The following is a 14,159-nucleotide window of genomic DNA, read 5'->3' as shown; positions in this document are numbered from 1 at the left end:
TCACACTCCTGACTTTTGCCTTGTAGATGGTGGAAAGGCTTTGGGGAGTCAGGAGGTGAGTCACTCGCCACAGAATATCCAGCCTCTGACCTGCTCTTTTAGCCACAGTATTTATGTGGCTGGTCCAGTTAAGTTTCTGGTGAACCCTAGGATGTTGGTGGTGGGGGATTCGGTGATGGTATTGCCGTTGAATGTCAAGGGGAGGTGGTTAGACTCTCTCTTGTTGGAGATGGTCATTGCCTGGCACTTGTCTGGTGCGAATGTTACTTGCCACTTTTCAGTCCAAGCCTGGATGTTGTCCAGGTCTTGCTGCATGCGGGCATGGACTGCTTCATTATCTGAGGGGTTGTGAATGGAACTGAACACTGTGCAATCATCAGCGAACATCCCCATTCATGACCTTATGATGGAGGGAAGGTCATTGATGAAGCTGCTGAAGATGGTGGGGCCTAGGACACTGCCCTGAGGAACTCCTGCAGCAACATTCTGGGGCTGAGATGATTGGCCTCCAACAACCACTACCATCTTCCTTTGTGCTAGGTATGACTCCAGCCACTGGAGAGTTTTCCCCCTGATTCCCATTGACTTCAATTTTACTAGGGCTCCTTGGTGCCATACTCGGTCAAATGCTGCCTTGATGTCAAGGGCAGTCACTCTCAACTCACCTCTGGAATTCAGCTCTTTTGTCCATGTTTGGACCAAGGCTGTAATGAGGACTGGAGCCAAGTGGTCCTGGCGGAACCCAAACTGAGCATCGGTGAGCAGGTTATTGGTGAGTAAGTGCCGCTTGATAGCACTGTCGACGACTTTGCTGATGATTGAGAGTAGACTGATGAGGCGGTAATTGGCCGGATTGGATTTGTCCTGCTTTTTGTGGACAGGACATACCTGGGCAATTTTCCACATTGTCGGGTAGATGCCAGTGTTGTAGCTGTACTGGAACAGCTTGGCTAGAGGCGCAGCTAGTTCTGGAGCACAAGTCTTCAGCACTACAGCCGGGATGTTGTCGGGGCCCATAGCCTTTGCTGTATCCAGTGCACTCAGCCGTTTCTTGATATCACATGTAGTGAATCGAATTGGCTGAAGACTGGCTTCTGTGATGGTGGGGATATCGGGAGGAGGCCGAGATGGATCATCCACTCGGCACTTCTGGCTGAAGATGGTTGCAAACACTTCAGACTTGTCTTTAGCACTCACGTGACGGGAGAGATGGACTGACCCCCCCCTCCCTAGTGACGGGAGAGATGGACTGCCCCCACCCCACCTAGTGACGGGAGAGATGGACCGGCCCCCCCCCCAGTGACGGGAGAGATGGACCGGCCCCCCCCCTAGTGACGGGAGAGATGGACCGGCCCCCCCCCCCTAGTGACGGGAGAGATGGACTGCGCCCCCCCCCCCCCCCAGTGATGGGAGAGATGGACTGCCCCCCCCCCGCCAGTGACGGGAGAGATGGACTGCCCCTCCCCCTAGTGACGGGAGAGATGGACTGCCCCTCCCCCTAGTGACGGGAGAGATGGACTGCCCCCCCCCCCCAAGTGACGGGAGAGATGGACTGCCCCCCCCCCTCCTAGTGACGGGAGAGATGGACTGCCCCCACCCCCCCAGTGACGGGAGAGATGGACTGCCCCCCCTAGTGACGGGAGAGATGGAGTGCCCCACCCCCCCCCCCAGTGACGGGAGAGATGGACTGCCCCCCCCCCCCCCCCAGTGACGGGAGAGATGGACTGCCCCCCCCCCCCCCCCAGTGACGGGAGAGATGGACTGCCCCCCCCCCCCCCCCCACCAGTGACGGGAGAGATGGACTGCCCCCCCCCAGTGACGGGAGAGATGGACTGCCCCCCCCCGCCCCCCTAGTGACGGGAGAGATGGACTGCCCTCCCCACCCCGCCAGTGACGGGAGAGATGGACTGCCCCCCCCCTAGTGACGGGAGAGATGGACTGTCCCCCCTCTAGTGACGGGAGAGATGGACTGCCCCCCCCCCCCACTAGTGACGGGAGAGATGGACTGCACCCCCCCCTCCCCTAGTGACGGGAGAGATGGACTGCCCCCCCCCTAGTGACGGGAGAGATGGACTGCCCCCCCCCCTAGTGACGGGAGAGATGGACTGCCCCCCCCCCACTAGTGACGGGAGAGATGGACTGCCCCCCCCCCCACCCCAATGACAGGAGTGTTGGACTGCACCCACCTAGTGATGGGAGAGATGGACTGCCCCTCCCCCTAGTGACGGGAGAGATGGACTGCCCCTCCCCCTAGTGACGGGAGAGATGGACTGCCCCTCCCCCTAGTGACGGGAGAGATGGACTGCCCCTCCCCCTAGTGACGGGAGAGATGGACTGCCCCCCCCCCACCTAGTGACGGGAGAGATGGACTGCCCCCCCCCACCTAGTGACGGGAGAGATGGACTGCCCCCCCCCCCCCCAGTGACGGGAGAGATGGACTGCCCCCCCCCTAGTGACAGGAGAGTTGGACTGCACCCCCCTAGTGACGGGAGAGATGGACTGCCCCTCCCCCTAGTGACGGGAGAGATGGACTGCCCCTCCCCCTAGTGACGGGAGAGATGGACTGCCCCTCCCCCTAGTGACAGGAGAGTTGGACTGCACCCCCCTAGTGACGGGAGAGATGGACTGCCCCTCCCCCTAGTGACGGGAGAGATGGACTGCCCCTCCCCCTAGTGACGGGAGAGATGGACTGCCCCTCCCCCTAGTGACGGGAGAGATGGACTGCACCCCCCCCACCCAGTGACGGGAGAGATGGACTGCCCCTCCCCCTAGTGACGGGAGAGATGGACTGCACCCCCCCCCCCCTTGTGACGGGAGAGATGGACTGCCCCCCCCCCCCCCCTTGTGACGGGAGAGATGGACTGCCCCCTAGTGTTTGTTTGATGGTGATCAGAAACATTCCCAATGTTAAGTTACATTACGAGTGCCTCCTCTCCCACCATGTCAAGTGAGGACACCAAGGGGAAATCCTACAATGACTTGCCTCAGACAAGATGTTTTATTCTGTGGATGGACTAGCTACTTCTCTGTCGGCTCGGAGCACAGGAGATCATTGGCAAGCACAGAAGTTTAAAATAACAGCACCGTCTCCTCCCAAACGTAGATGGAAAATGCAGGTAAAAATCAGGGCGCAGAGCACAAATCAGGGCGCAGAGTAAAAAGAACGCAGATTGCAAAACATAGTCAAGTGCAGTCCAGCTATTTACTTACCTAGGTACCAGTGCACGTCCAATAAAGAAATCTTTCACGACTGCAGATGGCGTCTTCAGTGTTTGGAGCGTACAGGACTGAAAAATCAAGACCAAGTTCAAAATGTATGAATCAGCGGTGCTGTCTCCTCCTCTACAACTGGGAGATTTGGACAGTCTACAGGCAACTCAAAGACCCTGAAACCTTTCACATCTCCTGCCTGTGAACCTTCACAGCAAGATCCCAAACCCTGCATACCTGTCTGGGATCGAAGCCATGCTGATAAATCCTCAGCTCGCATCTTGAGGATGGTTGATGTTTGGCTGTGCAAGATCGTCTTCTGAAAGAAAGAAAACATCCCCAGGGAGGGAGGCCCAGGGATGGAGGGAGGCCAGTGCTGGCATCTCTTGTGTTCTTGGTAAATATACATGATTTGGATTTGGGCACAGGAAGCACAATCTTGAAATTTGATGAACACACAAAAGTAGGAGGCTTTGCAAACAGTGAGACCTGTAAAAGGCTTCAGGAAGACAGATAAGTTAGTGAAATAGGCAGACAGCTGCCAAATGCAATTTAACATGGATAAGTGTGAGACAATACATTTGGGGGAAAACAGGAAATGGGAGTAAACACTAAATGGAAAGACATTGAAGGGAGGATGAACAGAGAGACCGAGGGGTTCAAATACATAATTCCCTAAAAGTGAAAGTCCAAATAGATAAAGCCATAGAATGGCCAATAACATTTGGGATTTTATAAATAGGAGTACAAGAGTAAAGAAATAATGATGAATTTGCACAAAATATTGGTTAGGCCACAGTTAGAGTACTGGGTTCAGTTTTGGGCGGCCCATTATAGAAAGGACATTAAAGCCATAGAGGGAGTACAACATAGATTCACCAGGGTGATGCCAGGGATGGGAAATGATTGTTATGAGGAGAGATTTGAAATACTGGGACTATTTCCACTGGAGCAGAGGAGGCTGATGAGATTTAATGAAAGTTTTTAAAGTAATGAAGGGTTTTGAAAGAGCAAATAAAGACCATTTCCTCTGGTTGGTGGAGTCAGTGATGAGGGACCCAGGACAGAGGTGGAATGTCACTTGGATATTGACCCAGCCAGGTGTTTGGTGTGTCACAATCTGAATAATTCTTACCGCAGGGCCAGCTGTTCCTCCTCAGTAATTCCACAGGTTCTGAAACGAGAGAGAGAATCATGGCAATACAGACATGCCAAATGAAACCAAGTACTGTCCTCGGAATGGGAGCCAAGGAAGTCTTCTGAGCTGAGTGTGACCCTTTGGGTCTAAGAGGGGTTACTGATCTGGTAGGGGCGTGTCTTCTTTCTTCAAATAACATGTATCCACTGCGTCCTGAGGAGCACAGCCCAGTGCCACGGACATAGATAGACGGTACTGTGCCTCCCATAGACTAGCATCTTCCTCTGCTTCACCTATTCATCCAATTTTCCATTAAAAGATGCAATGGTCTCTGCCTCAAGCACTCCCTGTGGCAAAGCATTCCAAGCTCTAACAACCCTCTGGGTAAAGAAGTTTCTCCTAAGCTGTCTCCTCACTCTCTCGGTGATCAATTTAACAGAACGTCTGATTCACTGTCATCCTAATCTCCCTCTGCAGTGAGGCTGGAGACCTTCTCCCAAATGTTTGGTGATGAGAAGACCAACACGAGCAAGTCCTGGGGCTTCATACACATGGGGCAGCAGACCAGGAGTAGCATTACCTCCCTACAGGCCGACCTTCTGATCTCTCTCCAGTAAGGACACACTGCAGTCTGTGCAGGACACAGTGAAAAAAAGTGATCTATATGTCAACATGAGACTGGGTGATCATTAACCCCCAAACTCTGGGGATAAAAGAGGGCGGGGAGGAGGGTGTCAGGGAGAATTTATGCTTCAATTTACTCCTCCCAACTAATTCCCTTGATGAAGGGATCACTTCCTATTTAAACAAAATGTATTTATAGCAACAAATAGTGATGTCAATTAACAGGAGGTGGGGGAGTGGGGAAGGGGGAAGGGAGAAGGGATACTTTTGTTATACATTAGCCCCTCACACTCGTCACGTTGCAAACCTTTTTTTAAAAAAAGTTGGAGGATAAACATTAGTTTTCTTATTCATTCTGCCTCAGCCCCAGCCTCCCAAGGGTCCGTCAATTGAAGGATCTCTCACTTGAGCTCTAGCCAGCAAGTATTGGAGGTCAGGTCTGGAATTCATTTCCCATAATTTAGTAGATTCCCAGACATCAAGGATTCACTGCTGAATGCACACACGCAATAAATGACATTGACGGAGAGGAACCTGTGATTTACAATTGGTTACAGAAGTCCAGTCACAAGCTGGCTGCTTATTAACTGATTCATTGGGAAGCTGCTCAGGCACATTTCCTGATTGGACGGACCACCCGGCATCGGACCACAAGGCAACGGACATGACAAAGGCAAACCAAGCCCAGTCGACCCTGCAAAGTCCTTCTCACTAACATGTGGGGACTTGTGCCAAAATTGGGAGAGCTATCCCACAGACTAGTCAAGCAACAGCCTGACATAGCCATACTCACAGAATCATACCTTTCAGCTAACGTCCCAGATTCTTCCATCACCATCCCTGGATATGTCCTGTCCCACTGGCAGGACAGACACACCAGAGGTGGTGGTACAGTTATATACAGTCAGGAGGGAGTGGCCCTGGGAGTCCTCAACATTGACTCTGGATCCCATGAAATCTCATGGCATCAGGTCAAACATGGGTAAGGAAACCTCCTGCTGATTACCACCTACCGCCCTCCCTCAGCTGATGAATCAGTCCTCCTCCATGTTGAACACCACTTGGAGGAAGCACTGAGAGTAGCAAGGGCACAGAATGTACTCTGGGTGGGGGACTTCAATGTCCATCACCAAGAGTGGCTCAGTAGCACCACGACTGACCGAGCTGGCCGAGTCCTGAAGGACCATAGCTGCCAGACTGGGCCTGCGGCAGGTGGTGAGCGAACCAACACGAGAGAAAAACTTACTTGACCTCGTCCTCACCAATCTACCTGTCGCAAATGCATCTGTCCATGACAGTATTGGCAGGAGTGACCACCGCACAGTCCTCATGGGGACGAAGTCCCGGCTTCGCACTGAGGACACCATCCAACGTGTTGTGTGGCACTATCACCGTGCTAAATGGGATGGATTCAGAACAGATCTAGCAGCTCAAAACTGGGCATCCATGAGGCGCTGTGGGCCATCAGCAGCAGCAGAATTGTATTCCAGCACAATCTGTAACCTCATGGCCCAGCATATTCCTCACTCTACCATTACCAACAAGCCAGGGGATCAACCCTGGTTCAATGAGGAATGTAGAAGAGCATGCCAGGAGCAGCACCAGGCGTACCTAAAAATGAGGTGCCAACCTGGTGAAGCTACAACTCAGGACTACATGCATGCTAAACTGCAAAAATCAACATGCTATTGACAGAGCTAAGCGATTCCACAACCAACGGATCAGATCAAAGCTCTGTGGTCCTGCCACATCCAGTCGTGAATGGTGGTGGACAATTAAACAACTAACGGGAGGAGGAGGCTCTGTAAACATCCCCATCCTCAATGAAGGCGGAGTGCAGCACGTGAGCGCATTTACAACCATCTTCAGCCAAAAGTGCCGAGTGGATGATCCATCTCAGCCTCCTCCCGATATTCCCACCATCACAGAAGCCAGTCTTAAGCCAATTCGATTCACTCCACGTGATATCATGAAATGGCTGAGTGCACTGGATACAGCAAAGGCTATGGGCCCCGACAACATCCCGGCTGTAGTGCTGAAGGCTTGTGCTCCAGAACTAGCTGCGCCTCTAGCCAAGCTGTTCCAGTACAGCTACAACACTGGCATCGACCCGACAATGTGGAAAATTGCCCAGGTATACCTGTCCACAAAAAGCAGGACAAATCCAATCCGGCCAATTACCACCCCATCAGTCTACTCTCAATCATCAGCAAAGTGATGGAAGGTGTTGTCGACAGTGCTATCAAGTGGCACTTACTCACCAATAACCTGCTCACCAATGCTCAGTTTGGGTTCCGCCAGGACCACTTGGCTCCAGACCTCATTACAGCCTTGGTCCAAACATGTACCAAAGAGCTGAATTCCAGAGGTGAGGTAAGAGTGACTGCCCTTGACGTCAAGGCAGCATTTGACCGAGTGTGGCACCAAGGAGCCCTAGTAAAATTGAAGTCAATGGGAATCAGGGGGAAAACTCTCCAGTGGCTGGAGTCATAACTAGCACAAAGGAAGATGGTAGTGGTTGTTGGAGGCCAATCATCTCAGCCCCAGGACATTGCTTCAGGAGTTTCTCAGGGCAGTGTCCTAGGCCCAACCATCTTCAACTGCTTCATCAATGACCTCCCCTCCATCATAAGGTCAGAAATGGGGATGTTCGCTGACAGTGTTCAGTTCCATTCACAACCCCTCAGATAATGAAGCAGTCCGTGCCCGCATGCAGCAAGACCTGGACAACATCCAGGCTTGGACTGATAAGTGGCAAGTAACATTGACGCCAGACAAGTGCCAGGCAATAACTATCTCCAACAAGAGTGTCTAACCACCACCCCTTGACATTCAACGGCATTACCATCGCTGAATCCCTCACCATCAACATCCTGGGGGTCACCATTGACCAGCCATATAAATACTGTGGCTACAAGAGCAGGTCAGAGGCTGGGTATTCTGTGGCGAGTGACTCACCTCCTGACTCCCCAAAGCCTTTCCACCATCTACAAGGCACAAGTCAGGAGTGTGATGGAATACTCTCCACTTGCCTGGATGAGTGCAGCTCCAACAACACTCAAGAAGCTCGACACCATCCAGGATAAAGCAGCCCGCTTGATTGGCACCCCATCCACCACCCTAAACATTCACTCCCTTCACCATCGGCGCACTGTGGCTGCAGTGTGTACCATCTACTGCAGCAACTCGCCAAAGCTTCTTCGACAGCACCTCCCAAACCCGCGACCTCTAACACCTAGAAGGACAAGAGCATCAGGCACATGGGAACAACACCACCTGCACGTTCCCCTCCAAGTCACACACCATCCCGACTTGGAAATATATCGCCGTTCCTTCATCGTCGCTGGGTCAAAATCCTGGAACTCCCTTCCTAACAGCACTGTGGGAGAATCTTCACCACACGGACTGCAGCGGTTCAAGAAGGCGGCTCACCACCACCTTCTCAAGGGCAATTAATGCTGGCCTTGCCAGCGACGCCCACATCCCATGAACGAATAATAAAAAACGTATTTTTCTCGTGTGAATTTTGTGCACATCAAGGTGAGTCTCAGGAATGGATCATTTCCCACTCTCAGCATCCGTTCCACACATCACTGCCGTGCTCTAACAATACATTCAGCACCAGAATAACCACACATGTAACGGTAGATGAAGATTAGCCCCGTGCCTGATCTGTGCTGTACCTGATTGGCCAATGCTGTCTAACAGGTGGTTCCCCCCAAAGTCCGGCCCTCTAGCGAGTGGTCTCCTTTGTGGCCGGTGGTCCACCGATAGCCGGCTCTCTAGTGGGCATGCAGTGCCATTCCCATTCAGTATAGGAACTGTCACAATATCCCTGAACTAGACCGTTCGCAACCTTGCCGTCCTATTTGACCCTGAGATGAGCTTCCGACCACACATCCACTCCATCACCAAGACCGCCTACTTCCACCTCCGTAACATCGCCTGTCTCCGTCCCTGCTTCAGCTCATCTGCTGCTGAAACCCTCATCCATGCCTTTGTTACCTCCAGACTCAACTATTCCAATATTCTCCTGGCCGGCCTCCCGCCTTCCACCTTCCATAAACTTGAGCTCATCCAAAACTCTGCTGCCCATATCCAACTTGCAACGAGTCTCATTCACCCATCACCCCGTGCTTGGTGACCTACATTGGCTCCTGGTCCAGCATTGCCTCAATTTTAGAATTCTCATCCTTGTTTTCAAATCCCTCCCTGGCCTCGCCCCTCCCTGTCTCTGGAACCTCCTCCAGCCCTACAACCCTCCGAGATCTCTGCGCTCCTCCAGTTCTGGCCTCTTGCTTATCCCTGATTTTCATCGCTCCACCGTTAGTGGACGTGCCTTCAGCAGCCTAGGCGCTGAGTTCTGGAATTCCCTCCCTCAACCTCTCTGCCTCTCTCTTCTCCTTTAAGACGCTTGACCAAGCTTTTGATCACCTTATGTTGTTCGGTGTCAAATTTTGTTCGATAACCGCTCCTGTAAAGCACCTTGGGACGTTTCACTACTTTAGAAACAATATATAAATGCAAGTTGTTGTTGTTGCCTGGCAATTACGTGCGTTATGGATATTGAGATTTCTTTGCCTTTATTTTATGTTTTTTTCTAAAGCAGCTGGAGTTGAAGTGGAAGCTGCCTCACTGTGGAGGACAAGAGACAGTCTGTCATTAGCAAAAGGTAAACGCCTTTGTTCAGAAACTAGTTTAGTGTCAGTTACTTCGATGGCTGGAACAGTTTATTTGTAAGGTTAATATATGCAGATTGACAGACGGAGATGTGTTGTCATTTACTACGATTGGATGTCTAGGAAGCTTCACCTCATACCTTGGCCAAGTAGAAGTGTTAAAAATGGTTAACATTTTAATTTGCTTTTTATTAACATTTTAACTGCCCGACCAATCAGAAATCATTTAAAGGGTAAGATAGCTCAGATTTTCTCAGGGTCTTGGGGACCCTTCCTGACTTGGTGAGGAATGGTTCCAATGTAACTTACCATCAGAGACTCTGTAATGGTTGTTGGAAAACTAGAGCTGAGCTGGGCTGGGCCAGGCTAGTGGAGCGAGAAGAGGAGCTGCTGGGTTGGCAGATGCCCCACCCAGGGACATTGCGACCAGGAACAGGGACATCAGGGCAGAGTCTTCCCAGAGAGACTCACATTCTGCCCTGCATCTGTTGAAAGGCTGGCACCATACAGCTCGGGGTGGGGTGGGGTGGGGTGGGGGGGTGGAGAAAGGAAGGTGGGAAGGGAAGGGGCACAGCCATTGGGTGTGAGTTTTACAGCCAGGAGAAAAGTGTGGGAATCCAGCTGATGATGTGAATGTGGAGCACAGCTACAGTGCATGGGGGAGGGACGTGAGGAACCCAGAGAATGCAGGAGAGGCCGGTGGGGAGGGGGGAGGGGGGTGGGGAAAGAGTCTGAATGAGGCACATAGGTGAGGCTTATGCTGGTGAGAGACCTGCAGACAGTCATGGTGAAAGGAGGACAATAGCAAGAGGCTGAGACCCTGGAGCCGGACATGCACTGGATATCAACTGGATATCCTGTGGAGAGGGACCAAGCAAGAGCCAGTGTATCAGGAGTCACGGGGAAGGGAAAAAAGTGTACAAAAAAAACAGAAGCAGACAGAATTCACAAAACCAGGATGAGAAACAAAGAAAGCAAATTATATAATCTTCAATAAAGTGTATAATCTTTACAGGAACAAAATAAACCCAGACAGGCAATAAATTATAAACAGTTCCTCAGTAAAGCTCTACTCGTATTAATGAAGAGATACATTAATGCAGCCAAAACTTTGTTTCAATACCAGCCAATACCATCTCCTCTTCTGCATTGAATCAGTCACATTAACAACATGAAGAGTAGTCAGACTCCTCCCCACCACTCAGCAATCCTCAATGCCTTGCTCACCAGCTCTTCCCAGCTCCTTCAGTGTTCAACTAGAGAATCGGGATCTGTTTATTTACCCCATTACTCATCCCTGGTCAAGCAGCTACTGGCTCGTTACACTCCTGCGAACAGTTTCAGTAAACACGAATAAAAGGACAAATGGAGGGACAACAAAAAACAGGAGGGAATTTAAGAGATAAAGAAAAACAACCAAAGTAAATTGCAATGAATAAAAGAAAGGAAAAGTGTTTATAGAAAAACTAAAAATAGAAAGCTGAGATATAAATAAATGAATGTGGAATGAAGTGGCAAAAACAAATAGGAAATTAACTAGATTAAAAAATAGAAAAGAGCCAGAATGGAAAAGAATGAGCAGATGCAGAGTGCAAGAGTGACAGAGATACAGAAATGGACGGAGACTACCAGCACTGGTGATATAGATGCACAATTAAAGAGGAATGGCTTAAATCTTATTTACACTGTAAACAGCACTGGAGCCTGCAGCCAGAGAGACACAGGCACAGAGAGGCAGAGGGAGTAAGAGTGAGACGAATGGACAGAGAGAAAGAGAGAGAGACGGATGGACAGAGAGAAAGAGAGAGTGAGACAAATGGACAGAGAGAAAGAGAGAGTGAGACGAATGGACAGAGAGTGAACGAATGGAGAGAGAGCAAGAGAGACGGATGGACAGAGAGAAAGAGAGAGAGAGGCAGATGGAAAGAGAGAGAGGTAGATAGATGGATAGAGAGAGAGGTAGATAGATGGATAGAGAGAGTGAGATGGATGAACAAAGAGAGAGAGACAGATGGATGGAGAGAGTGAGTGAGACAGATGGACAGAGAGAGAGAGATGGATAGAAAGAGAGAGAGAGTGAGACGGATAGACAAAGAGAGAGAGAGACAGATGGACAGAAAGAGTGAGACAGATGGACAGAGAGAGAGAGACAGATGAACAGAGAGAGAGAGACAGATGGACAGAGAGAGAGAGATGGATAGAAAGAGAGAGAGAGTGAGACGGATGGACAAAGAGAGAGAGAGACGGATGGACAGAAAGAGTGAGACAGATGGACAGAGAGAGAGAGACAGATGGACAGAGAGAGAGAGACAGATGGACAAACACTCAGAGAAATAAAGGGACAGACAAGACAGAGAGCAAAACACAGCAGCTTGACAAAGAGGAAGAAAATGATAGAAAATGAGATACACAGGGGGAAAGGAGAGAGACATAGAGGCCAGGAAATTGGCTCCCGTTTTGCCTGTTTTTTGGGCATAAAATGAGGGGGAAAATTATCAATTACGTGGGGCTATTTCCCGCACTCCAAGAATGTCTGAAATATATCTGACTCCATATTGCGAGGGAGGGGAGGGGAGGGGAAGGGGTGGAGTAAGAGAGAAAGTGAGAGAAAAAGAGACAGAGGGAGACAGAGAGGGAGACAGGGGGAGAGAGGAAGACAGTGACAGGGACAGAGGGGGAAGAGAGGGAGACAGTGACAGGGACAGAGGGGGAAGAGAGGGAGACAGTGACAGGGACAGAGGGGGAAGAGAGGGAGACAGTGACAGGGAGGAGAGGGACAGAGTGACAGGGAGGAGAGGGACAGAGTGACAGGGACAGAGTGGGACAGGGACAGAGTGACAGGGACAGAGTGACAGGGAGGAGAGGGTGACAGGGAGACAGTGACAGGGAGGAGAGGGAGAGAGTGACAGGGAGGAGAGGGAGACAGGGAGGAGAGGGAGACAGGGAGAGAGTGACAGGGAGGAGAGGGAGACAGGGAGAGAGTGACAGGGAGGAGAGGGAGACAGGAAGAGGGAGACAGGGAGGAGAGGGAGACAGGGACAGAGTAACAGGGAGGAGAGAGACAGGGAGAGAGTGACAGGGAGGAGAGGGAGACAGGGAGAGAGTGACAGGGAGGAGAGGGAGACAGGGAGAGAGTGACAGGGAGGAGAGGGAGACAGGGAGAGAGTGACAGGGAGGAGAGGGAGACAGGGAGAGAGTGACAGGGAGGAGAGGGAGACAGGGAGAGAATGACAGGGAGGAGAGGGAGACAGGGAGAGAGTGACAGGGAGGAGAGGGAGACAGGAAGAGGGAGACAGGGAGGAGAGGGAGACAGGGAGAGAGTGACAGGGAGGAGAGGGAGACAGGGAGAGTGACAGGGAGGAGAGGGAGACAGGGAGAGAGTGACAGGGAGGAGAGGGAGACAGGGAGAGAGTGACAGGGAGGAGAGGGAGACAGGAAGAGGGAGACAGGGAGGAGAGGGAGACAGGAAGAGGGAGACAGGGAGGAGAGGGAGACAGGAAGAGGGAGACAGGGAGGAGAGGGAGACAGGAAGAGGGAGACAGGGAGGAGAGGGAGACAGGGACAGAGTAACAGGGAGGAGAGAGAGAGGGAGACAGTGACAGGGAGGAGAGGGAGAGAGGGAGACAGTGACAGGGAGGAGAGGGAGAGAGGGAGACAGTGACAGGGAGGAGAGGGAGAGAGGGAGACAGTGACAGGGAGGAGAGGGAGACAGTGACAGGGAGGAGAGGGAGACAGTGACAGGGAGAGAGGGAGAGACAGTGACAGGGAGGAGAGGGAGACAGTGACAGGGAGGAGAGGGAGGGAGAGAGGGAGAGACAGTGACAAGGAGGAGAGGGAGACAGTGACAGGGAGAGAGGGAGAGACAGAATGGGCAAGAAAGAGACTGACACTGTTACAAACAAATACCCCAGACAGAAAGCCAGAGGTTGACACTGTGCAAAATCAGAGCCCCTGCACTGGACCCACATTGCTCTTGCTCACACTCACTGCCACTGCCCCTTTCCCCCTCTGCCCCTTTCCCCACTCTCCTTACCTGCTGCAGCCGCTCCCTCACCGCTGCAGACTGCCAGGTCCAGGCACATCGCGCTGGGAATGGGGAGCGGAGCGGGCCCGCCTCCTGACCGAACATTGTCCAATCAGAACCAAGCGGGACGGAGCTCGCCCACACACGGACACCGTTCAGACCAATCGGGAGACGGATGGGCGGAGCCAAAGTTTCTCGATTCATAATTACAAGCTAATAGCGCCAAGACGGCTGTCAATCAAACCCGAGATGTTCCAGACAAAGTTCCATTCCTTGGAGTTGTCTCAGTAGATTTATTACAGTCCTGTCCAAACCAGCATTTATTACAGTCCTGTCCAAACCAGCATTTATTACAGTCCTGTTAAACCAGCATTTATTACAGTCCTGTCCAAACCAGCATTTATTACAGTCCTGTCCAAGCCAGCATTTATTACAGTCCTGTCCAAGCCAGCATTTATTACAGTCCTGTCCAAGCCAGCATTTA

General features: G+C 51.6%; 1 long non-coding RNA gene across 1 annotated transcript; it reads right to left on the bottom strand.

Moving 5' to 3' along the window:
* Positions 1 to 3,212: 3,212 nt before the first annotated feature.
* On the bottom strand, positions 3,213 to 13,735 carry LOC137340880 (uncharacterized). Its single transcript, XR_010966895.1, has 3 exons — positions 13,685 to 13,735; positions 4,346 to 4,384; positions 3,213 to 3,287 (listed from the first exon to the last, which is right to left on the bottom strand). It is a non-coding gene; the product is annotated as an uncharacterized lncRNA (long non-coding RNA).
* Positions 13,736 to 14,159: the final 424 nt, after the last annotated feature.

Source organism: Heptranchias perlo, chromosome 22 (genome assembly GCF_035084215.1).
Source record: "Heptranchias perlo isolate sHepPer1 chromosome 22, sHepPer1.hap1, whole genome shotgun sequence".
In the NCBI taxonomy this organism is placed as follows: domain Eukaryota; kingdom Metazoa; phylum Chordata; class Chondrichthyes; order Hexanchiformes; family Hexanchidae; genus Heptranchias; species Heptranchias perlo.
Note: the sequence above shows the minus strand (reverse complement) of the source record. Positions and strands in the feature narration are given on the sequence as shown.